This window comes from Dermacentor silvarum, chromosome 3 (genome assembly GCF_013339745.2).
Source record: "Dermacentor silvarum isolate Dsil-2018 chromosome 3, BIME_Dsil_1.4, whole genome shotgun sequence".
NCBI classification, from domain to species: domain Eukaryota; kingdom Metazoa; phylum Arthropoda; class Arachnida; order Ixodida; family Ixodidae; genus Dermacentor; species Dermacentor silvarum.
In genome coordinates, this window is record NC_051156.1 from 207,628,826 (window position 1) to 207,656,179 (window position 27,354).

At 48.4% G+C, this 27,354-nt stretch overlaps 1 protein-coding gene across 5 annotated transcripts in view; it reads right to left on the reverse strand.

The window, feature by feature from the left end:
- LOC119446553 (uncharacterized) overlaps nucleotides 1-27,354 on the reverse strand; it is a 531,274-nt gene that overhangs the window by 138,533 nt on the left and 365,387 nt on the right. The window lies entirely within an intron of this gene.

Here is a 27,354-nt window from a genome sequence, read left to right on the forward strand (position 1 = left end):
ATTAATCATTGTGAGCGCGCGCGGCGGCACGACGCAGCGTCCCGCGCGCCGCGCGACAGTCGTAAAAGACACAAAGAAATTAAAAGGACGAGGGGAAGAAGGTCCGCGAAACGCAACATGAAAAGCGGAAAGGTGGCAGCAGCCAACGCCGCCCGTGCCACGCGCTTGGTAGACTGCGCCCATTATTAGAACTGAAACAGCATGGCGCGGGCAGCGCACGCATTAGGCCTCGCGACGCGCAGCATCTTCAGATGCTGCATGCGTGCACAGACGTGCCGCGCGCTTCCCGTGCGCATTGCCCCGACTCCCTCACCCGAAACGAGAGAGGCGACCCGTGTAGAAAGCCACGTGTGCGTGCGTGCGTTAGACGCGCGAGGGCCGCGCGCAGCACACCACCGCCGCCGCCACTGCGGTCGTAGATTACTCGGATGCAAAAACCGTGAGACAAACACCTCGAGGACCCCGGGTGCCGCGCACAGCGCCGCGGCTTTGTTCTATTTTCGAGCGTCCCGCGCCGCCGCTGGAACCCCTTTTTCCAGCATCCACGTCATCCGAATACACGGGTTCCGCGGAGGGAAGAGATGGAGTAAAACAGATGTGGCACAACGCGATGCACAACAGGAGGACGCGGAATACCGCGACGCGCTCTTCTTGCCGGGCCTGCTCCTGCGCCTCATCTTTCTCTCCTTCTCCGTGCTGCCTCACTCTCAATATACCTTGCGCCTGTTTTTTCACCCGCTCTCGCTGTTTTCGCTGCTGATGACGATTTAGATCTCATTTAGCGCACCCGGCCGCTCGCTGCCGTTCCGCTTCCTGGGTTTCAACCGTCGGGACAGCTAGCTCTTGCGTCAGAAGCTGCAAAACAAAGGGTTTTTAGCCGGGTTCCACTCCTCGCCGGCGAAACTACCGTCCTCTTGCTCCAACCTGGGCGCGCGTCGCTTGTTTGTTGGCTTCTTTGTCTCCCGCTCATCTAAACGCGGTCGGAGTGGATTCGTCTGGAGAGCGCTGGCTCCACTCGTCGTGGCACACCTGTCGCGGTAGCTCAGTGGTGATGTCACCTGTCCGCACGTGCAGGAAGGAGATCGCGTCTCCTTCAAATGAATCCTCAGCCAGAGCAGCCTCTTAATGACGGGGGCTGAAATCTGGAGTAGGCACTGCTTGCTCAGTGGAACGATTTGCTAGTACTGTTAAATCAGCTGAAATGTTTCACTTCACTAATCATCCCACTTGATTCATTTAACAACTTAACCTTGTGGAGAAGCAGACGGTACATTGTATTCGTTTACTAACATTTTAAAACCACAATCAATGAATGAATGAATCAATCAATCAATCAATCAATCAATCAACCAGTCAATGAAACAACCTTACAGAAAATCCTATATATGTCCCGCTGGCCAATCAGAAACGCGTATCAGAAGAAAGGCAAGGCACATTGCCCGTCGTTGATCCTCCTGTGCGAGACACCGGTTGAATGGAAGGATCACGGATGGATTAGAGGTGCACAAAAGGCGAGCTCGTTGTTTCTTCCACAATACGCGTAACCGGTTCTCGTTCCAGGCGTGGTTACGGGAACCGCAGCTTTAGCTGCGCTGTACAGAATCGTTGAGACCTCCGGAGCATAGGCTCGAATTACACTGTTTCGAACGTCAACACCCAGGTTTAGCGTAGGTTCGTGCGCTTCCGGCTGTGGCTGGTTCTGACTGCGACATTTCATGGGTCGTCATCGCATTGATTCTCGCGGCCACAGTCTCTCTCACGTGACGTAACCCTTTTACTCAGTGCTTCGGATGCAGAGTTAGCGCCTCCGGGTTTCCTTCTCGCATCGCAAATGGGAAATCCGCGCCGATGATGGAACAGGCGGTGAAATCGGGCTTCACGCGTATGCTGTGCGGTTGCAGACGAGAGCAAAAGAAGCAGAGCCGAAACGCGGCGAGGCGTTTTTTTTTTTTTTTTCCGCAGCGGAAACGTCTGTAACCACATCCGCGTGCGAATCAGCCGTTGCCAGAGAGCATATATAGTGCGTCTCGGCCGAGAGGAGTTTATACATCAGCCGCGTCTGAGACAGACATAACAACGGGGTTTTTGCTGCTTCGTGTGAGAGCACGTGTGAGACGAGCGTTGGCTACAGATGTCACAATAATACAGAGACAGAGGAAAAAAAGAAATGACAGCTCGAGACCCGAGAACAAAGGAACACAGAAAGTTGAGATCCGGCGGAAAGTCATCTATAGCGTATATAGCAACGCAGCTCGGCGACGATCTTCACGCCGACCGACAAAGTCCGCGATCTCACGGCGGTTGGTGCGTCACACGTTTTGTATATGGGGAAAACGGACGTAAGCGGTGCTAAACACTGTACAAGCCACTCGAGCCGTTCTGCGAAACAGACGTTGTTCTGTTATGCAAGTTTGGGCGGCGCGAGTGACATTGGACGCGAAAGGCGTGATGCGGTCGCGCCTAGCGATGGCCCGTTGTAATTCGTATCCAGCTTCCTTGTTTTTAAATTGGTCCCGTGAAGATCGTGTCGACGAACGCCGGAAAGCTAAAGAGAAGAGCATGTTTTGGCATTGTGCAACTGCGCAGTAACGTTGTCATATACACGTCGTTGTCGCGTGCAACCACCAGAGAAGGACAGGAGTAACAGTCAACGTCAGCACAACGGGGGCCCATATTTACAGTAGATTGACTTGCGTTGGAATTATATTGGCCCCGCTTCTATGGTGCGGCCTGGGCCATGCTTGGGCACTGAGGTAGATGCGACGAGAAGCTGCCTGAGGTTGAGGTGCGGTGGTCACTCGGCTTTTCTTTTTTTCTTTTTTTGCTAATAAACATTTCTAGAAAGCTAGAAAAATGTAATCCAAGGCAAATATATAATAAACTCTTCAGGAGCCTTTTTTCGTGCAAGAAAGCGACCGCCCCTGCATCGAAATTATACGTTCTTCGGAATTACTTCCTCATAGAAATGTGAAATATTTTGGAGACGGTATTCGACTAATTCGTACGAAACCTCTGCTGACTTCTAAAGAAGCGGTCACGCATGCAGATGCCAAGAAGAATATTTGATGCCCAATAAAAGGTGTTGTTGAATAAAGAGTCATCTGTTAGATGTATTAGTATATATTATATTACATTATAGATCGATTAGCTCACTGAGTAGACGACTTTGCCACTGATTTTCCTGGGATTCTATAGGAGAATATTATATTCAATGAGTGCTACTCAATGCTTCCGAAAAATGAGCTTAAGCTCTGAGATATACAACACATGTAAAGATGCAACTACATGAGTTGCATCAAGTTGGCAGCAATCTTATGACCGAGTCGCCAGAGATTATGATCGGTGATCGCTGACGGTTCCTCAGCGCAGTTAGTACTTCGCCGGCGTTCGTCCGCATCATGACAGCTTCGTTCTCATGATGGGACCGTCAATCGTATATTGCGCGCGAAGCTTCACCTTGGGGCGCTCCTTCTAGAACCCAGATCAACATTTGAATGTGAAAACAGCCACTTTAATTGGCAAGCGGAATATTTTGCTCATGGCGTCACTCAGCAATAACAATTTAACTCTGAATGTATATTGAATCCCTCATATAAGTGATGGGTGGTACCACACCAGTCGTTTCAATGTAAGAATGTGCATGCGTCGAAGGCTGGCGTGAATAATGCGGGAAGTGGCAAACGAAGCGAAGGAAATGCGTATCGTCATGTATGGACAGGTAATTAAAACGCTTACACAACTGCCCCACTCGTTAAAGTGTGATCAGCGAGAGAGTTAATAAATGTGGTCTGGCGGATATATTTCACATATATAATCACATTTGCGACCTCCAAGCATCCAGACAAGGGAAACAGATCATGGAATATCACCATAAAGAGTGAGGGCGCTAAACCGCTTGGCAACGACTCCATATGGTTGCCCAATCCTATACGGAAACGCGGGAATATTAACAGGACCCAAACGATTGCTAACAAATAGTTCATCGATTATTCTTCGGTGCATGCAGGCGCACTTTCCGCCGAACCTATGCATAATAATACTCAATTAGCGACACGCAAGTAAGCAGTGATCATTGTTGGACCACTATATAGCAAACGAAAGCTCGTAGTCCAAAGTCACGACTTCGGGAAGCCGAACTGCGATCTGCAACAATCTCTTGGCTCAAAAGAGAGCCGACGCCCTTGCTCCCACGGGTAAAAAGCGATCGCAACTTTCGTGTGCGTGGCCGCAGTTGCCCCAAGCTTGCTCTCCCTTTTGTCTCGGCCCGTTACTTACTTTCGTTCTTTAGTTCTAGGAGAAAGTGCCTCCGAGCTGGCTCTATATTTATAGGCCCGCGCATGACCCGGCGCTGCGGGCCCTCGAGATTACGTGCACCAGAAGCCGCGCGCGCTGGAAATAGTGCGCTTTAAATCGATATCCCGGACTGCAGAAGCCGCGGTTCTATGCGCACCGTGGGTTCGGATCGAGTGGGCTTCTTCGTAGAGCAAGAAGTGAGCGCGTACAGTATATAGTGCGCTATAGAATCGTGCGCGGTTCACGCACCGCGGGACCACGTGGCGCAACCGCAGGGCATGGCAACGCCGGTGGTTCGGTGGGCTCCCTCACCGATTATAGACGCACGCCAACTCTTGGTTTCGACGTAGCCTCACCAACCTCTGTGTGTGTACTGGCAGGGTGCGGAAACCACACGGGCCAAGGTTGCGATTGCGGAGGAGCTGCTTTTCGGAGCCCTCGCATTCAGGCAAAAAAAAAAAAAAAAAAGTACGGAGCCGGAGGAAGTGGGCTGGGGGAGTGCTGAAGACGACGGTATATACGGCAAAGCGATCGCCCGTTGATGAATTTCGGCACGCTGCAGACAAATCACCGTTGTGCCGTGAAGCACCGCAAAGCACGAAACGATTTACTAAAGCTGCCTGTTCTCTCTCTCTCTCTCCCCCCGATTTCAAAAGCTCTCAGCAAAGCGCAGCTTGTAGACATCGCGTGTCGTTCCGCGCGATGAGAGCAAGATGCGAGTTATAATGTATTCCTCTTCTTCAAGTGCCGTTAAAAGCGATGCCACACGAAAAACCGCCAAGCATAGAAGCCTACATATAAACCCACCTATCTTATAAGAATTTACATGTTCCTGAATATCCTTATAAAAGTCAATGTTAAAGTAACCATTCTATAGCCAGCTAAGCCAATTCAGGGTGACCTTATCAAGACGCGGAAGTTCAATCTGAGGCGCTCTCCCTTCTTGGTACACGCTTCCCATTCCGAGCACGCGCATTTGTGTGATACGCCAGTGCGCTCAACGATGCTGGAAGACTGTCCGACATTCTGAAACACCGCAGTGGCCTACTTGTTATAAAGACACGCTTTAAAGCGAGCTTCTGAAGACTGCGTAACTCGTTTCCGAAGGCGTCTCGCGATGCTTGGCATGTCATTTCGCAAGGCAACAACCACCGCAGGCGAGATCCCACGCGAGACAAGCTCGCTCGCGCGCGCCGCCGGTAGAACACTCCACTAACTTGTCAAGGATCCTGTCAGAACTTTTGCAACGGCCTCAACTCTCAAGTCGCGCGTCATTTCCCACTCGCCTGTACGAATCGTTTGCCGTGTTGGCCCTTGCCGTACGAAGTGACGCGGTGGTTTCGACAGACTTCGGGAAAACACGAGACGATGAGTTCGAGCTCGCGGACATTCGTTCCCAGTGCGCGTATGTACGTGAAACGTGCCAGCGCGCATGTGATTCGGGCATATGCTCGTCGCAAGAAATGCCCGGAGTTCAGCGATGTAAAGTAATCGATTGTGGCGTGAGCACGGAATGGAAGAAGAAATCTGGTCGCATAGTAAAAGAAAAAAACTGAGCGAACCGCAAGTAAATGAACAAATCACATTCTTCTGCGCCGTTCCCCTCCCTCTCACCCTCTCGTCAACTTCTTGTCTCGCGAAAGAAGCGAAACGAAAACGGGACTCGGAATTTATGACTTCCGTCCCGTAATCCCTCGGCGCCGAAGAATAAATGAGAGAGATTCGGTGCAGAAAGAGAGAGAGAGAGAGATAGAGAGGTGGTGAAAGTGCTCCCGCCTCCTGTCATCGCCGTCAATGCTTACCGGGATGCTTTTGTGAGCGTTGTGTGTTCATGTCTGAGAAGCGGTACACAGTGAGGTAATCCCGTGTACACGCATCACTGAGCTCCGAACATTTTTTCCCCCCTCACCTACGAAGGAAGAACGTAAGGCTGACGAAAAAGCCGGGATCCCTAAACTTCAACCACGCCACGCTAAGCACCGTAAGCAAGGATGCATGGGTCCTAAGATGGCAAGTAAACAGGTGAAGAGCGACAAAAAAGCCCGACACACTTTTGCGGAAAAGACCAAACTAAAAGTAACGTCAGAAGTGAATCAGGGCGAAGGGGAGACAATCCCCTAGATAGGACGAGCTTCTCGGCGCATTCCCTTTTACCGTACTTGCCTCTGTAAGACCAAGATTCTTTTGGAATTCAGGAGAGTGCAGGGAAGCGAACCTGATACGTCCATCGGCTGAATGTGTTGCCTTCTATCTCTTAACAGCATACAGGACTTTCACTGCTAATGCTTATGGCATACCTACCGAAATCGCTACTACACCGCGACTGATACATAGCTGACGGGACCACTGGGGGCGCGGAGCAGGCAGGGAGGAGGGGAGAGGGGATAGACTCGTTAATGACGCATTACCCAAATATTCAGTCGCTTAACTTCGCCAGCTTTAGTGCGCACATCGATGTCACCACCCGTTTGGTCTGCCACTATTTTTGGAGCGGCTATAAAAGGGCGGACTTTACACTGATAAATACGGTACATTTCTTCCGTCATGGGTTTACGTTTCTGCGCTCTTTTCTCGTCGGGCCAAGCCTACCTTGCGCGGGGCCAAGACGCGAGCAGCCCACCACATCGAGTGAACATCTGTTGTGCGCCGGTGACATAAACCAGGATTGTCGGTGGGCCGACCGAAGCCTCGCCGAGGTAATTACGTCTCGAAACTCCCGTTGCGACACAACTGCTGCACCGCCGCTGTCGTCTTCTAGCCCACGCTTCGCCCCCCCCCCCCCCTCCACTCCCCCCCACCCCTTCCTTCATCTCTCTCTCTCTCTGCCAACCGATGATGCTTTCTTTGCATGCACGTGGCAAACGTGGTCCGGACAAGCGAAAGCGAAGGGTATTTCACCACCTTTCTTGTTCTTCTCGTTTTCTTCTTCCGCGCCTATTAAATGTAACAACGCTTGCGAAACAGCAGCCCTTGTTTACCCCTCTTGTTCCTTTCTTTATTCCAAATTCTGCGCACGGTATTCATAAGCAAGAAGCAATATGTAAGAAGTGCCCTCGCCCACAAGAGCGCTTGCGACTCGTGGCACTACTAATTCTAACATTTTAAAACATACTCGGACCGTGGCCCGCATCCGTCACTGGTACAAAAGCGATTCGTGCACTAGTGCAGTACTTGAAGTGCACCGGTTTCAGAGATCGCTTATGGTGCTCCTGTGCATCCCCCCCACGTGCACCAGTGTTCACTCATTTCCTCTTTCTATTGCCCCTCTTCCCCTACCCCCAGCGTAGGGCAGCTAACAGGACGCTCGTCTGGTTTACCTCTGTGCCTTTACTCTCCTTGATTTCTCTCTCTCTCTGTCTTAAAACTGTATATAGTTCGTTAACTTCACAAGTCAAAGATTCCGCGTTACATACAGAGTAAAAGCAGCACAAAAGTAACGGCAACGCAAGACAGAGAAAGGCACAGGACAGGTGCTGATCTGTCTTGTGTTGCCATTACATTTGCGCTGCTTTTACCGTGAAGATCAACCAACTTGCCCAGTTTTACACCCTAAACACAAAGAATACAAAAAGAAAGAAAGAAAAGAAGAAAGACAGAAAGAAAGAGAAAGAAATCAAACTTTTTCTTTGTTTTCAGAAAATGTTCGCGGCTGAAGGAGCAATCTTTCGAGGTTGTTCATCTCTAACCTTTTATGACTGTCAAGGAGTTAAATCCGCCAGGTTACTTACCTTTAAAAAAAAAAAAAACTGCAGAAAACACGAAAACAAATTTGGTTCTCTCGCTCTCCTCTTTTCCTTCTAATTTTTGACATCAATCATGGCGGATTCCTTTCCGATCCCCCAGAGTCGTTATATGTACCGTTATTGAAAGAGTGAGCAAGAACAATCCGTTAACGATTCATTTCTTGTTTATGTGCCTAGGTAATGGTGGTGGGTGGTGCTAATCATCGAGATGCCAATACGTTTGTCGTCACCACATTGCATGTCGGCTTTCTTTCTTTCTTTCTTTCTTTCTTTCTTTCTTTCTTTCTTTCTTTCTTTCTTTTTCTTTCTTTCTTTCTTTCTTTCTTTCTTTCTTTCTTTCTTTCTTTCTTATTCGCCAGCAGTGGCATCAACGACCATTCTCTGTCGCAGGCTCGTCGATAAGCGGTTAGGGGGGGGGGGGGGGGGGGACGAATAATGCGCGCCCTTAGCGGCAATCGGGTCCAACGGAGCCACCAGCGGAACGACCCACCACGAAGCATCCGTAAAGGTAAGGCAGACAAGCGCGACAGGAGATAAAGTAAACAGCGAAAGAACAGAAAACAAAAGAAAGACGTAGAGGCTGACGCGTGGCGACAACCCAGTCGTTTGGTCGCCGGACACGTAGGCATCAAGATTTCACGAAGGGCGGGGAGACGGGGGAGCGACGACGACGTGGAAAGGGGATTGGGCGAAGGTAAGAGAGACGACACCGTACGAACTGCGAAAGAAGTCGGGTACTGATCGCGGTGCAGGAATTACGAAAGGCGCGCGCGGCCGTCTGGGCAGGCTAGACGAGCGATGTAAACAAACAAATGGCCGGAGTCAGACAGAGAAGGAAGCGTTTACGGCCAGGTGTCTTCAGGTGGCGGAGGGTAACCGCGCAAAGCTCCGAACTCATAGACGATTTTGGATAAGCACGATGCCGCAAGAGAATGGGAGAACGCACGCACGCACGCACACAAAAAAGAAACGAAAGAAACAAATGCGAGTTGTTTCCTCAAGCGCGGTTCGTGTAGCTGCTCTCTCAACTGTCCGTCTTTTTTTCTCTGTCGTGCTTTTTTTGATACTGGCTGACCTGAGCGAATGCCTTTGAACGAGTGGCGGGGCCTGCAACTGAGCTCGTATTCGCAGCTTCTTCCCATATTCTCTCCCTCTCTCATCTTCTTATTGCACTCCTCCAGCGTAGGGTAGACAACCAAATGCTTTCCTGTTTAACATCCCCGTCGTTTCTTTTTCTCTCTCTCCTCTTCATTTGTTGCTCATTTGCTGCTCATTTCATGTGTCTTCTCTTTCCTTCTTTCTTTCTTTCGTTTCCGCAGACCACAAAGAAATAGATTAGATTGGGCGTATAAGTCGCTCAAGCTCTCCGCAGCAAAGCACACAACAGCATCTTGACGCATGCAACGCGCGCCAGTAATATCTCAAGAAGAAGAAGACGCAGAAGTAGAAGAAAAGAATATAGGAATGTCTTAGACAAACGAGTCAAGGACGAAGGCCCTAGAAAATGGGAGTGCCAACAGCGGTTCGGAAGAAACTCGATGAAAAAAAAATGGCGGGTTTTCTAGCATTCGGGCATAAACAAAGAAACACAGGCGAATGTGGGCCCGCACTTGACAGCGCTGAGCGAACGGACAGGGAAGAAACAATTTAAATGCGAAAGGTAAGCATCCGGGGTGGGTCGGTAGATATCCTCAAAGACGAAAAAAAGAACGAATGAAAGAAGAAAATAAGCAAAGCCAAGAACGTCGAGCGGTCTGTCTTTCTTTCTTTTTCTCTCTCTATAGCTCTCTTTACCGAAACAAGCGATAAAAGTGGGGTCGCGAACATGGCGGTACCGTCGTGATTGCTTCGCCCTCCGATTTGTTGACAGTTGACCTCGATCCTGGTGGTCTCTACTCTCTTTCGATTTGTATTCGTGTGCTTGCGTCTGCATTCGCATTTTGCTTCTTTCGATTGCAACGGTCGTCGTTTGCCCGCAGATGCATCACGTAATCGGGCTCTTGACAACAAAGTAAACACGCGCAAAGAAAGAATGCAAACCATCTGACTTCTTTTTTTCTTCTTTTCCCTTCATTTCACCGGTCCTTTTTCCTGTAGTTTCCTAGCACGCCCACACAACACCAATTTCGTCTGTATATCTATTTGGCTTTCCTTTAAAACTGGCTTATTTCGGTACAAATTTAACGACTTGACCGAACGGACAAGTCCTTGGCCTCTCTCGCATTCATCTGCCCCTTCTTGAGATTTTGCTAAAATTGAGAGGACACCCATTCGTCTTCCGCAAGCTCGCTCGGTATTCGGGACGCAACAGAAATCGCGTCGGAGAATACGTGAATGCAACTTTCCGGCCTGTCTTGCATTGCGTAAAGTGTATATCTCTCACCGGGTCGTTTGTTTCCACGATAGCGGAAGCTCCCCGGGCGCAGCTGCGCCAGAATTGAGCGCATTAATCGGGCATACACACGGAAAAAGACCACACAAGGGCGATCACGCTTCGCCAAATGTCGACCGGCTGCCGATGCAGGTTACGATTAAGAACAATTGATGATTAAATAAAGAAATAAACAAGAAAGCCTGGAAACGAAGAGAGATTAGGCTCGTTTTAATCTCGTATGTTGTCGGCAAGCTATATATGTATATACATATAAGAAACGCTACAGGGGGACCCCATGCGAATGCCCTTTGACCAGGAGGAAGTTTCTCGTCTGTCTTCTTTCGCATGGCGCGCGCACACGCGTTGCGGAAAAAACCAACGTTGATTGGGAAAACTGCTTCGTTTCGTCGATGCCCTTTTTTCTTTTTTTTTAATCTCTTTCCATTTGTAGCAGGAGGAAACGCGCGCGCGCGCACACAACGCCCATCGCTACTCAAATCGAGTGAGCATCGACACGGATTTACACAACACCGAGGTCAAAACGTGAGTCTTCGAATCTGAAACGAGCAGACAGGTATTCGCGTTTTTCGCTGGAGAGATAGGGCGTTGTGCGGTCCTGAGCCTGCCCTGCATTGCATCGTCCGTGCCGCTCCCCTGCAGTGATGAGCGCTCGCGATTAACGTCCGTGCGACGAGATAGCTGGGGTATGCAACTCGCAAAGTGGCTTATATGGACGATCCGGCGTGCTCACTGCGGAGCTTCGCACCTGAAATCTTCTATAGCAAGGAATGTATGCTTAGCCTGATCTCCGTTTCCCTTACTCATTTCTTGAAATAAGCCTCGGACCATCATGAGAATGTATTTGTTATTCCGATCTAATCTACTGTCGGCGCGGAGAGGCCCACGTGAGCGCTACGATAAAATTAGGTAACACGCTTCTCGACCACAGTGGGCAGCGTGGAGTTCGTCTGCGTTGTTCGAAACTTAACTTCCTGTTGCACACTTAATTGTATAAGTACGTCGCTGTCTTAGTGTGAGATGCACTGTTGCAACGTACTCAAAAAAGTGGCGACTGGCCCGAAAGGTTGCCAACAGCTCTTTGTAAGGTTAGTATAGCGTCAAGCCAGACTCTCATCATGAGATGAAAAAATAAGGAGTATAACACTTTACTTGTCCTTGTATTCTTAGTTAGTAGGGTCCCAACGTGAGTGTGTACGTTGGCTTTGATGCGAATGCTAGTAGGAGGAGTTGCCGTGGAACGTATCGAAGGCCTCTCTTAAGCATCTCGTAAGTCACAACTCAATCCAGCTCTCGACCATGGCAAGCCTTCTGGAAAACAAAGTCACATTCTCGCATATATGAAGCATAGTGTATACGAAAGTTTCAGTGGTGCTACAGAGAAATACGGAGATCCTCGTGTTCAGCCTTCAGTAGGAAGTTCAGCCTTCAGCAGGAAGTAACACCAAATTAAAATTTTCTTGCTTGGACGAATAGAATTGCTGTATTTTTTACGTGTACTGTACTAAGTAGGTAATAAGAATAGGCACTTGTGCTATTTAATTAAAAACGAAAAATAATATAGCTATATGACTAAAAGCAAATTAATGATTAAGTAAAATGAGAAACACGAACGAAGTGCAGTATCTTTGATAAGAACAGTTTGCTATTAGCCCGCACGCGGGAACAAAGGATAATTAGAAAAGACGGGTTCGTCCTCGAAACTGAAGAAAATGAAGGCACTAAAAAAGGAGAGAGAGAGAGAGAGATAGAGACAGAGAGGCTGCATCGTATAATGAGATTACCACCATTCCTCGATTCGAGCTCATCCGACAAGCGTACATGTTGCCGAGAAAGGTAGGAAATTTGCGGCCTGACGAAAAGCAAAAGAAAAAAAAAAAGATAGAGATTCTCACAAAAGGGCTGAAAGAAAAGAAAAAAAGGACGAGAACAAAAAGAAAGAAAAAAAAAGGAGAAAAAAGATTCATGCGCATATAAAGCAGGTGTAGCCGTCGCAATCGACTCGCCCAGAAGGGCTCCGAGAGGAGCGGAAAACGAAGCACTAATAAGAGGAACAAAAAGCTGGGAGTTTTCCAACTACTCATACCCAACCCGGCAGCGCTGTCAGACAAAGAACGGCGAGGCCCAGCCGAGAAATGGCGAGAGAGGAGATGATGCCAGGGCGTGGGTATGACAAAACACTGTTGGAAGGCGGGTTATATAGAAGAGGTATAAAATAACAAAGCAACTAAAAAAAAAAGACGGGTCCGTAAGCGAAGGAAACGGCAGCAGGCATTGAAAAACAGCGATGAATTAGAGAGTAGGCAGGCACAGCCCTTTCACCATGCGCGGAAGGACGATACAAAGATTCTCGCGAAACAAAAATTACGCAAAAGAAAAAAAAATGTATTCGCGAGGCAGACGTAAAAAACGAAAAAGAAGAAGAGTGGAGAGAGAGAGAGAGAGGGTAACAAGCAAGCTGGTCGACGTATAGAAGCGTAATTGCCAAAGTAAGCGAAAGAGACAGATATGCGCGAGGAGCGCCGCCACTCTCGCGAGCGTAGGACTGAATTCAAGGTCAACGTCACGTCGAGCTGTTTTCTTTATTTCTTTCTCTCTCTCATCCTATATTTTATTTATTACCAGCCACAGAAGCAGCCTAAAACGCCAGATTGCAGCTGGTCGTTGTTGCTGCTGCTGCTGCTTCCTGAACTGACTGATGTGGGCTTCTCTGCATAGCGCCGAGACATCGGTACCTATCGGCAAATAACTACGACACGCAGGATACTGAGCGATCATTAAAAAAAAAAAGAAAAAAAAAACGAGCTGGTCGCGATTAAAGGAGGTGCGTCGAGGTGAAAGTTGAAGGTCAGGGAAAAAAAAAGTACATAAACAGATGTTGACTCTCCGATTTCTTTTCAAGCAAAATTGGCGACAGCTGCATTTTCTATAGGTGTCACTGTACTGTCGTGTATACGAAGTATACTTCTATGGCTGTTAAGCCCTGTTTTGGTGGCACCTTCGAAGGTCGCATGGCGGAACGCTCCTATAACGCTTGCTGGATGCGACATCTAATGGCTTGGTTTGTCAAGTGACTCTCTAGAGAAATAAAAGTCTACAAATTCAACAGTGACCCCCCCCCCCCCCCCCCCATCATAACTATGCAGTTTTATACATTCTTAAACATGACGACGCAGTCCTACGGTCCCGTAACTACGGCCAGTTCTTCGTTGTTTCCTGCAGTGATGCCCGTAGGCGTTGAGGATGTCTAGGATTACGGCAAAATTTGATCGCATTCGCATCACCACGCGAGCTGTCGACCCTTTATTCTTGAGGGGCAGTTCTGGATGCACGCGCTAGCTGGTCTTTCTTCTTCTTTCCTGGTCTCTTATCAGCCATTAACCTCCTTACCCTCAGCATAGTACAGGAAACCGGGCCTAACGCCTGGTTAACCTCCCTTAATTTCCTTCCATCTCCGCTATACCTCCCTTTCTCTCAATATCAAGTCGATTATTGGGGTATTCTCACTAGGCAGCCCAACAGCAAGTATGAGAAAGAACAAAGTGCCAGAACCAGCAATAAAAGGAGAATAAAAAAGGCGCTATTATTATTCTTTGTTACTGAAGAATCGCAGAAAAGAATGCGCAGCGCACCACAAAAGAGCTTCGAATATAAAGACGCGACCGCGCGTCTTAAATTGGTTTCTTTCTTTCTGTTAACCGCGCCTTTCTTCTAACGCATTTTTCTAGCGCCGTCTCCTTTGTCCGCCGCACGTGACTAGCGGATTTTCTGAGTTTCAGGCTAATATTGGAAACAAAATATGTCACTGGAACGGGCAACGTCGCGGCTTCTCGATAACACTCCGCATCCTGGAACAAGACAAATGACCAGTGGCCCCCATTATCTTTTTTTTTCTCCTTTCCTTTTTTTTATTTTCTTCTTTCTCTTTATACTCGCTAGTCTAAAACGAGGCGAAGAACAATTGCTTATTCCTCGAATACACAATGGGACAGAAAATGGGGGGGGAAACGTAGGCACCAGCATTTTCTGTGCCTTTATAATGCATACGTTCTAAGCAGACGAAAAAAGAGAGAGAAGAAATGGCAGAGAAATGGCTATAGTAAAAAATACGAGTGAAAAAAAAAGGGAGGGGAAAGAAAAATGAGTTGCTCTGCCAACCAAACTTCAGACTACATAGCAGCAGACGTTCCTCGGGGACATTTATTTAAATGTATTTTTTCAAGTAGTTGGTGCAAAAAATCGGGCCATTTTAACGTTAACAATAACTTCAAGCGCTCAGCCAGACAAGGACGGTGAAAGGAGACTGAGACTTGTAATCAGTATTAGAGCATAACAGAGAGTTGCTTCCCTCTGGAAGGCAAATCGTTTAGCGTTAAAAAGAAAAGACGTTGTATTGCCAGTAATGTAGAGATTGTGAAATATGTTTAAGGCCGCATATACAGTCGCCCAAAAAGATTCCTAGCATACTAGAAACGTCGTGTTGTTTTTCTGTTGACCTCAATGGTGTTTCTCAAAGCGTCTATAAAAGTTCAGTATGTACATCTGTATATATGTCTTGTGAAACTGTCAATATCTCGAGCTGCTACAGCATTTGTTAGGGGACACCAGAGTAAACTATGAGTCGTATATATGTGGAGAACGTTAGGGCACAAAAAGAAAAAAAAATGTCCTCCAAAGGGCATCTTCGGGCTAAGTTGAGGTTAAGGAAAAGCCATAGACTCAACGAACGTAAAATCGCACGCAGACATAGTCCGCAAAGCTTGTAGACCCTTATTAGGACAAACGAAAACAGGGAAAGCGAGTATGAGTACGCGATGCCTACGGCGCCGCGCATGCGCAGATTCCATTTTCGGAGCGAACGTCACTTTCGATTTTTGGCGCGTGCCATGCCTGCCTGCCACGAGCTGCAGCGCGCGTGATTCCTTTCTCGTTTTCTTGTCCCCCTCCCAACTTCGCTGCTTCCTCCACAACGTTTTTTTTTTTTCCCTCACGCCTTCACGCTTCGAAACGACAAATATGTTTGTCCCTTCTTTCCATTTTTCTTGCGCTCACGCGCGCCTTTCGCTACTGTCTCGCGTTTTATTTTTCGCTTCCTTTTCTCAAAGGCAGCGGGGAGAAAACCGCCGCCGAACCGTCTAATTTCCTCCCACGACTCCACTCCCCCGCACCTCCTTCATATACCTTTCTTTCTTTCGTTTTTCTTTTTTTTTTTTCATTGTTGTTGTTCGCGTTGTGTTTCCATGTTTTTGTGCTTCGTTCCTGCCCCCAGCGAGAGCCATTTCCGACGCTGCATGGCGTGACGCGCGTTCCGCGCACGGAGGCGTGTAGAATAAGCGTGTATGTACTAATACGTGCGCGGCGCGTCATAATGCGGCTCTATGTGTGTATACACCTCAATTCCGAGGTCCTCTTAGCGCACCCACCGAGGCGAGCGAAGAAGGCTTTTCTTTTCTTGCGGTTCTCCACGGCGATGCGGTTTTCGTCGCAAAAAAACGGCGCGCGCAGCGCCGGTGCTCGAGCGAAACGTTACACGTTGATAGGAAGGGTACCGCAAGTGAGACGTGACTGGCTGACTGACGCTTATACACTTCCAAATTGCTTGCCGTAACTTTCGTAAGTTTTTTTTTCTTTTTTAATAGCGACGTTAGAACGTGAGCTTGAGGCGAGCAAAACAAAGGAAATAGTTTCTGTTTAGCAGCCGCTGACGCCCTGCACAATCAAGTTTGTTCCTTGTGCAAGACTGGTAATTAGTGTATCATATAGTGGCTCACAGTTGTAGACTGCTCGTTGAAAGTACACGTGCCACGTAAAAATAGGACTGTTACAATCGCTGGACTGTTACGAGCGCTGGAAGAAGGCGCGGTAACGTTTCTATAGCTCTGCTGGCGTTGCAAAGGCGTGGAAATCATACCGCCCGCGCCACCCTCACGAACTTCCATTTTAACTTCGCTCGTTTTATGAAAAAATGTGCCAGTTAGAGATAGTACGAATGAGAATATTAAACAGCAGTTAGTTGAATAAAGAGCAGTGATATAAAGAATTTAGAAGAGCTGACGATTTTCCTATGCACGAAACGTGATGATGGTGATGATGATGATGATCTCTATCGGCATCCCCTTCGAAACGGGGCAGCGACAAATGATCACCTAGCCTACTTGAGCAAATCAGATATTATATGCATGTATATGCGTCTAGCATTTTGTATATCTCTCCTTGATATTTTTCTTTATCTTCACTCAAACGTATATCTCTACATTGTAAAGGCACCTATGTCCGTAGCGTGAGGCGGGCGAACACCAACGCCACCGCAACTCCGTCAGTAACGCACGCGGTTAAGTTGCCCGGTTACTTATAAGGAAGGCTGCACTTAATCTCTTTGACCGGCCTTCTCGGGAAAAACCTTATTTGAAGCTGAATCTGGAAAGCTACCTCACTCTATAAGATGCCACAAGAAGTTTGTTGTCGCCGTTCCACTTTACATATAAAGGAAGTTGTACGGGATTCCTTTCAAGCTGATTAGCTATTTCTCGTACCCGCCGTTCGACCGTTTCAGAGGGAAAAAAAAAAGGAAAAACAAACGCGAAAGAGCCCTTGATTAACTGTCCCCTCTCCCTCCACCTCAGCAATGCTCCTCTCCCCCCGCTTCTCGCGTATATCCCTCGTTTTTCACCTCGGCTGTCTCGGCAAGCATGATCGCTGAAACCGCGTCGTAAAGGAAGGAAATATTAGCGCGCGCAGTAGACGGACCCTGAAAGCGCGCGTCTGCGCTCGTAGTATATAGAGAGAACCTCGCGAGCTCGTAAAGCCTCGCCAGGCGCCGGCCGAGGAGTTTCCCGAAGACGAGGCGCGTGGGGAGACGACTGGATCGAATAAACGGAACGGCCAGAGGCGCGCCTACGAAATGAGCGTAAAGGCCGAAAAAGAGAGACGTAAAAGAAAGAAAGATAAAAGGCGTGGTGGCCCTGACTGTCGGCAGAGTCAAGTAAAGGAAACTGACAACAATTTTTTTTTTCTGCGTACTTTCGCGGTTGTTTTTTCACAAGGTGCTCCCGTGTCAGCTGTAAAGTTTTACAAGCGTGACCTTTCTTTTACTGTCGTGTGCGCTGCTTTCAAAAGCGCGTTGAGAAATTCCCGCCGGGAGGTAATTGGCAGAGACGGCGTGTAGACAGTTGTGCAATGAACTTTAAGGAAAACTCTCAGTTGAGGATAATATATCGCGTAATAAAACACCAGTCACTTAATCAGCGATTCCTCGGCTTCCTACCCGATTTGCTTATCTGCTAGGTAATCAGTGGGTTGTATCAAAGCTTCCCAAAGTTCGCGCAGGGTGGCAACGCGGTCTAATAAATAGGGTATGGATGGTATAAAAGCGTATACGGCCGTTGTCGTCGGGATAGTGTGGAAGGACTTGTAATGCTTGTCATGCATGAAGGAAGCCTCAGCCTGAAGCCAACATTTCGACAAGTACCCTTGTCGAAACGTTCACTTCAGGGTGAAAAATTACGAGCAAAGTGTGCAGAGAATTCAACTTCGGGGCCTAGCAACCTCCTTCATTGAATACCCGGGAAAGGAGACAACACTCGCGCCAACTCCGTCCCGAGGGTGGTCAAGCGATCGTAAGTGCAATCAATGGTCGGCCTAATCGATACCTTCATCAGTTTCCCCAGTCAATAAATACATTTTGCGGCGGGCACTCAGACAGAAACGCGATTGCAATCGGCACTGGCCTTTCCTGCCCTAATGCCGCCACTTTGAACACTATAAATTCATGCATTCACAGTTTCTGCAAATGAATAAAAAAAGAAAAAAGAAGGCTCAAATGATTATACAGTCGAACCTCGATATAACGAAGTTGTAATTGCAACGCGAAACTTCGTTATATCGCGAATTTCGTTAATTCGAGGTTTCGGTAACTCTATGAAACTAAGATCGGGAAATAAGAATAGTTCGTTACATCGCGCATTTCAGTAAATCGATGTTCGTTATATCGAGGTTTGAGGATCGAGGATGCGATGCGTATCCCACTCACCAGCCGAAGAGAGAGAGAGAGAGCCCCACGCTTTCAATAAACGCGATATACGTTATTCTCATCCCACTTTATGGCGTCGGTCGATCGTTGCTGCGCACGCACACTTGATGATATGCACTAGAAAGTGGCGTCAGAGCGCGCAGGGTACCAGCATTGATTTCCTATAGGTTTTGTACGAGCAACTTTTGTGCGGCTTTCCTAGTTGTTATCTTCGCGCGATTTTTCCCCCGGGCTTAAGTTAGTGGCTGTCTGGCGCCTCTTATTATTTCCCCGTTCAGTCGTGCGCATTAGCAATTGTGGTTAGAGTTTTGTTTGGGATTTGCATACACGGCGAGGTGCTTTTTTTTTTTCTTTTTTTCGAAGCAGCGGCTTCACGCACGCTGCTCCACAAGATCAGTTAGGTTTTCCCGCAATTCATACTTGCACTCTCTCTCTCTCTTCATTTGTTTTCGTGTCTTTATCCACATCCTAGCGCAGAAACGCCTGATATTCTTTCATTACACTGGCTCGATATGGCAACGACATTTTTATATATTATCAACTTATTATTCCAGCAACCTCGATGCACCCTTTACTCATATGTTTCTTTGTTGCCTGCGGCGTTGCAGTTGCAGTCTCACTTTTTTTTTCAACTTTTTATTCTTTTTAGAGCACAGCTCCCGCTCGAACGCGAGTGTAACTGCATATAGAATGTAATATTTCCCCTCTTATTAGGCATAAGTGCTTCTTCGCTTTGTTGAGCACGATCAGAGATCCTGCGAAGTCACTGTGATTAGCGGGAAAGTCATTGTAAATCCAACAAAAGTCGATGGAGACATCCAACGGAAAAGTGAACAGAATCCATTGCATGTCATGTTTATGTTTAGAGGGTCTCGAGGGTGACGGAAACACAGAGTATCTGTTGCTATCACCTGATTTCATGCAAAGGACAGTCGGTACGTTTGCTTCTGTTTTAAGCGCCTATCCTTTCAAGTACACTCAATCAACGGTATTTCAATTAGCGTACAATGGATTCCGCACGTGCCAGGCGGTCACACTTACAGTGGGAACGCGAGTCACCGCCTCTAACAGGTTCTTCTTCTTCTTTTTTTTTTGTCGCACCAACAATCTGTATAACAGACTGCAGGAAAGAGCCGGCAGGTATGTAAAACTTACTAGACGCGAACGAACATGCCTCGCGCAGGAATTGAGGCATCCATGTCGCATCTTAAACGCGCACGGGAAGCAATCGATGTACGCGCGTTCGCGAGACAACGAAATTCTAGAAAGAATCGATGAGCCACGCTCAGAATGAAGAGGAAAAAATAGGCAAGTGTGTCCTTCTGGGAAAAAAAAAATGAAAGGAGCGGCGTTAGTCGCTTCTGCGGCGATAACTATACGAGCCGCATTTACGTATTCACATCTACATGCAGGCCGGGGGTTTTGAAAAGCTATGCAGTTTGAAACAGCAACAAGAAAAAGGAGGAACGGAGAAGGAAGGTGCGAGAGCGAAAGATAGAAAGAAAGATAAGAGCAAAACGAAGGGAATCCTGAAAACTAATTCAGTTTTACGTCATCATCCATCACCTTTTTCGGCTTCACGGAAGCCTCGAATAACAACGGTGGCGTGGAGGTAGGGATGACTAGGTAAGATGGAGGGAAGGGGGGGAGGATGAAGGGGGGAGGGGGGGGGGGACACAGGCAAAGGTGAGTCGCAAGAAACAACGCCGTGTATGAGAGTCGGCCGAGCTGAGCCTTTGGCGAAATCGCCGCGCGAAAAGAGATACACGAGAGGACGACACACCAAGGTTGGCGTTGCCGGAGCAGATGAGGGGGAAATGCGAACTGAGGAATGAGAAAACCACCGCGTAAGGAAAGAAGGGAGAGACAGAGAGAGAGATAGAGGAGAAAAAGAAAAAAAAAGCAGTTTCGACGCGAATACAAATTCGACGAGGCGAGCTGCGCGCGAGCCGCAACCCGGAATGCGCGCGGACCGAGCGAAACAAACGAATTGGTTATGAGGGCGAGGGATGATCTGGTTTAATTCGTAGCCGCTGATTGATCGAACCAGATATCGGCGACTAGCATACGCTTCTGGGGCTATTGCAATCTTCGATTAAGGCCAAGGCATTTCGAGCTTTAGAAGGACTGCTTGCCCCGGACTGGCGTGCATGCCAGCGCGCTTTTCCGTTTGGACGATGACGCACAAAGTTGAATAAGCAGTGAGACATGCGAGGTTATCTTTTCTTTTTTTTTTCTTAGTTGTTTTTTTTTCGCTGCCAATAACGAAGACACAAGCCTTCAAGGTTATACAGGACAAGTGGGCCAGTCACCGGTCGTTTGAAGCCAGAAGCAGTTCGAAGACACGCCCGAATGCTTCATCAGTTCTTGAAACCCTCGTTAAGGCTCCGTTCTCTCAGTGCGAGCTACATCACCAAGTTAACCGCGTGTACTTCAGCGCGCTCAACTTAACAGCGCATGACTAAAGAGCAAAAGAATGAATAGCTAGGAAGCAAACTGATAGTTCTGCACAATCATCAAGTTAAGGAACGTTTTCTCTTTAGTTAAATTATACATGACAAAAGCCCCGCGCTTCCAGACATGCCATTGTTTTTCTCGCTTTCAGTAGTCACATCCGTCAAGTGTTCCTTTCATTACTATATTTTTTATCTATACTTGAGGCAAACAACACTAAGGAATATAGATATAAATGAATGAGGGGGGGGGGGGGGGAGTTATATGAAGGCCGCAGGCGGTGCCTTGCCAGACTAAAGCCGCAACGTGTGCACCTTCATGATCACGCTCCTTGGATATATCAACTATAGTAAACCATCAACAGGAGTGGTTAAAGACAATCACCAGATCTGCGTGTCTGTTTAATGTTAAATGTGCATGACATTTCAAATAGCTCCGGTATCGTTTGTTTTTCATCGACTGATATTTGATGCATCACGTACATTCTTGGTTTCGGTTGCGTCAAGAGTGACGACATCATCAGCCCCTCCCCATCACCCCCTCCCCTCCTCGTTTTAACCCATCTTCACACGTATACGACACATGGTATATTCCTCTTGCTTTATATACTCTATTTTCCCTCGCTGCTTGGAACCTGAAAACTAGAAAACAAACAATTCTTTTCCGAAAGCCATTCACAGGGCGGTCAGGATCGGCTGATGCTTCCATGGATTCGGACATTCTGCTAGCGCAACTGAAATCTCGCGGCGCGCGTGATTTCGCCGAATCGAGCGCTGCTTTTCCGTTTCGAGAAAAACGCGATCGTTGGCGTGAGCGCGCGCAATCATAACTCTTTATACGTCTCTCCGAGGGGGCAAGCTCTGCGCAATGCAACGAAGAACAAAAAAAAAAAAAGGACTTTTTATGAAGAGGCGCCCCGACGAATGGAACGAACGAAGGAGCGATAGCTACGCACGCACACACGCAGCCTTCAGAGAATCTGGCAGAGCGAGCTGCTGAAACAGTCAGAAAGCTCTAAGAAACCGGGAGCTCGCGGTTCGCCATGGGGCTAAATAAAATCCTTGCCGGCAGCCGACGACGTCATCGCGGTCGATCATCGTCGCTTCGAAATACGGTTCTTATTATTTTTTTTTTTTCGAATTCTGACGCCGGGCGCGTCTCTCCGTAGACTCGGGGAAAGGCGCCGAATATCCGTTCAAGGCAACTTCCATATGTGACAGCCCGATGGAGGACAACGGCGGGCTTCACGAAGTGACAAGAGAGAGAGAGAAAATATGAAAGATGCCAAGAACTAGAAAAGAAGCAGACAGGGAGCGGCCTGGGAAGAAAGGGGAGAAGACGACGTTCGCGCGAATACGCTATGAGGCGACGCAAATAAGCAAACAAATGAAAGAAAGAAAAAGGCGATGTGGGCGCGCGCTGGCGCGCGAAGAAGAAACGGCCCTCTTGAGGAATACGACGGCACAGCGAGCGCAAAAAGTCGCGCGGCGGCGACGCAGGGATCCGCCAAGTCTTGAAAACATGAAGCCGTCGTCCAAAAAGCCGTCGCGATGAGGCAATGAAAAGAGAATGGGCAAAGAAGAAGCAAAAACGGGCAGACCCTTCTTCGAGGGGCAGACAAATAAATAAAAGAGACGAGAACGGCGGTCGTCGTCGCGGCGTTCTGTCCTTGGCTCTTCGTTGCCGAGTGCCTTTTGTCGGCAGCAGAGGAGCTGCCGCCCGGGCGGCATCAGCAGCGGTGGTGGCGGCGTGCTTGGTTGACACCGCCAGTCCTGACGACAACGATGCACATCACACACGCGGCTTCGGAGAGCACAAACGGTGCATAGCACTGTGCTCCGGGGGGAGGGGGGGGGGGGGGGGGCGTCGTATTTCGTCGAAGCCCTGGGAAGCCTTCGCGGCATTCTCTGTGCCAAGTGCGATGCGCAAAGTGGGTACCAACGTTGGTGGGTACGGCCCGAGACCGCATAATGGCGAATGATCATGTGTCTGCGATGGTGTAACAAGCGGCCACCAGACTCTGTGAGGAGTGCAAAAGTGTGAACTCTTCTTTAAGCCGATGCGACAAGATTGCGGACAAGTATTACTAACCTTGCGATAAGCGTTAGCAGACGTGCAGTTATCAGCAGGCTTTGCCTCTCTACATTTTCCAATCATTAAACTACTTCTTCTTCCCTGGCACCTTCGCCTAGTTCAGGGTTACGCCCACGGGAACTGTCTCGAGCCCATGTTACTGCACGTATACGGCGAACTCATATCCCGACGTGTCTGCTCTTTAATCCTTTATCTCACAGTCAATTCTTCCTTTCCCTTTGTGTCGGCCAGTACCAAAACACAGTTACGTTTTTTTGTGTGTGTACTTAGCAATGGCGGAGAGGACCAGCCGCCGGATAACTGACATGCACGGCATAATCGGCACGGCACGTTCAGATTCAGGATGGCAGACATGCAGATTAAAATTGGCTCTCTGCGTATACATCAACGCTGACTATTTTCTAGCGGAAGCGTGACGGCGGCAAATCGCGATTCCTAGGGCAAGGTATTTGAAGTCCAGCTATCTCAAACAACCACAGCGTTCAATAAGTGCCTATATTTGTAAGCTATCAAAAGTGCCCCAGTCAGTTCGAGTATAATCGAAGGCGCTACGGCGACTCAGGGGATAATCATCTCACTGCGGAGCGCTTAAAGGCAAAAAAAGATGCCTCCATTAGAAGTACATTTGTTGCTATAGAGCAGGATCCTCAAACCCACTCAAGGCGTCGGACTCTACTCAAGGTGCCCTGCTGCCTGTCGTATGCCTTGCACGCAGTTAGAGAAGCAAAGCGTTGTTCAAGAGTGGAAAATTTAGGAGAAGATTAAGAGCGAGGCATTCAGACTAGAACTTCGCGTGTTTGGAACCCCTGGTACATAGAGATTTCGAGCTCCAGAACTGCCACGGGAGTTCCAATAGAGGCACTGCTTAATGGTCTGATCATGGGCGGAATATCCTCGACCCTGATTACCATAGTGCACAACGAGTTGATCGGGTACGATCGAGGGAGAGAAGTCGTATATAGCTAACGTGACATCAATGGCCAAGTCACCGCGACAGGGCAAGGTTGCAGTCAACACAAATGCGAAGAAAAAGCAAGAACTCCGAGAAGGAGACAAACAATGTGTCCCTCCAGGAAGATGATCGAAGCCAGCCAGAGCGGAGAGAGGGAGAGAGACGCGCGGAGGGTGGAGAGAGCAACGCGACGCAAGAGCAGCAGAAGCGACGGCGCGACAGCAACAGCGAAAGCGCCCCTGCTATTCGCAATCTAGTTTAGCCTAATTCCCAGCTTCATCGCAAACGCCGCGGGCAGGATATCACCACTTAGGCGACAACCTCGACCACCGCCGAGCGAATACACGCACGCACGGCAGCGACAGCCGCCACCGCCGCTACAGTCGCCGCCGTCTGGGGAAAAAAAAAAAAAAGAATATCGCTCGGGACAGCACGAAATGAAAGGAATGGAGGCGAAAAGAAAGAAAATAAAGCGGCGTTCACACGGCACGCAACTGAAAGTCGCACGCGCAAAGCGTTGGGGGACGACGCCGATAACGGAACGACTCGTCGGCAACCGCGACGAAAAACGGATCACCCACCGGCCGCCTGCCAGGGCCCGACGGCCGCGGTTCGAGAACGGTCTTCTTTAGGGACGCCACGCTTTAGAGGAGGTTCCGCTGACACCTTTCGTTAAATACTACGCAGGTTCTTTCTCTTTCACACTTCTCCTCGTGCATTTCGTTATACTGCGAACGCACTGGACGATGCAGCAGCGAGCTTCGCGCTGCGGAAAATAGGAAGGCTGTCCGCCCGTGACGTGACCAAGACAGTGATGCTCTCGCCTCCGTACCACTTGGTCTAAGTACAGAGGTTTCAAACTGACGTCGTGCATCGGCCGCACACAGAGTGCATACGCCCCGCACTTGTAGTTTTTGAGGCTGCGGGAGGGCTCCCATTAAGCCTCGCTTATTCAGTAAGTACCGGTACGCCAGGAATCGGTCAGCATTTCCAATGCATCGACAAGCGCGAGGTAAGTGTGACGAATGCGACCAGCTCATCGGGAATGTGACCAGCTCATCGGGACACACTCGGTTCTCCGTCCTTGTGTGACCGCCAGCGCAAATGAACATACACGTTTCACCTTCTGCAAGCCGTATTTGTTAGCGGTCATTAACTACGTAGGTGCAAAGACACCGGAAACTTTCCTGTTTCTCGCTGGTATTTAAGTGGAGCTAAGACGAGGCTATAGACTGCTCTTATGCCCAGCGGTGGAAAGAGCACCTTTCGCTTAAGCCTCACAGCAATAGCCACAGTCGACGACGAGCGGTATACATATATCGACTGATTTTGTATATACGTCGCACATTTTCATCCTTGTGACGTAGGCAGTGCCATTTGGCTGCGAGAAATCTCGTGCACACACGCACAGACGGAGGAAAGGAAGTTATAGTTTGTGCGCTTCGTGATGCGAAGAGCCGCTATAGCTCATACGGAAGTCGCAAATCGACAACAGCAAAAACACTGTCTCTGACAAGGGAGCTTTTTTTTTTTTTTAAGGTAAGCGATAACTAACTGAAGCGCGTCAGAGCAGAAACAATGGTAACGAAAGAACAGCCCATTTGCGTCAACACTTCGGCACGCCGGCATTTCTAATCACGCCATCTGCTTTGTTGCAAGGAGGGCCCGTACCGAGACGTTCAACAGATGCGTGCTGCGAAAGCGCATTTAATGACACAAAGCAGTGCTAGACAGTCGTTTTATATCTCATTGGCTTCTTAGACTGCCTATGTCGTTTGTCGCGCTGCTAATTTTGCGCTGTTACTTCTCCTAGTCCTTATAGAATTCACAGACAATGCCTGCTCCACTTAATTTGTTAAGACCATGCTCCTGACACTAATATCTTGCTCGCTTTTGCTGTATCTCTCTCTGTCTCTGTTTTGTTGTGCATGGGTTGCTGTGGAGACATTGAGGCGAACACTACCTCGGCTACTTCGTTTCTCTATTTTATGCAGCAAAAAGAAAAAAAAACGCATAGGAATAAATGGTAAAGCTAAAATAAATAAATGAACAAACAACGACAATTAGACTAATAAATATAATCCCGCCACGGAGTTCGTTTGATGTCTGTCCATGCCGCTAACGGAATAATATATATACTTCACTTCGTAGTCCATCGTAGTTAGAGTCAACGTTGCAACCTGTAGTACCTATATAGATAGATAATGGGCACTCAATTTTCACGTGTCCTTACTTATTTTGTGTCCTGTTCTAGCTAAAATTTTGACACCAACTTCGACCTTCACAATCACGAGTGTACTTCTCTCACATGCAGCGGCGTAGCAAAGAAAGACACTTAGAGAAACGCATTAGTGTTTTATGAAAGAGACTTAAGTAAACTTAAAGAATAGATCAAGAAAAGCATATCCATCTCAAAATGCTGCTTCAACGTTGCTAAAACAAGTTAATGAATTATTGCGTCGAAAACGCCCTCTCATCTTCGCAGAGTATTTTCTTGGCATTCAAGAACGCAAATATGAGAGCCTCTTCCCAAAAAGCAGCTTATGTTCCCAGAACAGCGGCTGGCATGACAGATATAATGCGAGTGCGCATACTCAGATTGAGCTAAACTCATTCAGATGAACCTACCTGTCTGAGTGCTCTGTGATGGAGTGGTTAAGACCGAAACACAATACTGTCCAGCGGAGCCTAATATCTGTACTGCGCAACAAAAGCGGCATTCAAGTCGGTCGCGACATGTACTCCATGCAGATACGCTACAAGAACAAGCGTAACTGCTGTTCTAGACATTGTTGCCCAATAGTGTGAACGGTTCCTGAATATTTTTAATGTTGCTCACACACGTGTCTCTCCGCTCACGTGCGTGAGCGGAGAAAACACAACACAGTCTTGCCCAATGAAGTTATGCAATTGTCAGAAGCCTGGAAACAATGCAGATGTGTTTCAAGCATTCACCTCTGAAAACCTAAGCTTCACTTTGCGATCCTCGCCGGGTTTCGGGACTGTACCTGCGGCCCTGCTGTACTCTTGCCGAATAGGCCAACCAATCAATGCGGGGCACGCGCGCTACGAGCACCGCTGGGTTCCTTGCAGCACCGCCAGAAGGCGCTCGCCTCCCTGCATCCGCGGCGCCGGCCGTGCGGGGTTAACGACCAAAAACGAACCAGAAAGCTCGCATTCGCGCATCCTCGGCTGCACAGCAATGAGAAAGTAAGCGCTTCTTGCAGATGGAATGGATTCGAGTTGCGCTACGTACATATGCGCATGCTACCTCTGAAACCATGACGCGTTCAAGGCGTCCGTCGTACTCGCTAGTATAGTCAGCAACTCCGCTTAACAAAACGCTTGTGCTTTTGCGTGCGTGCGTGCGTGTTTGGAATCTTTATGCACTCACACA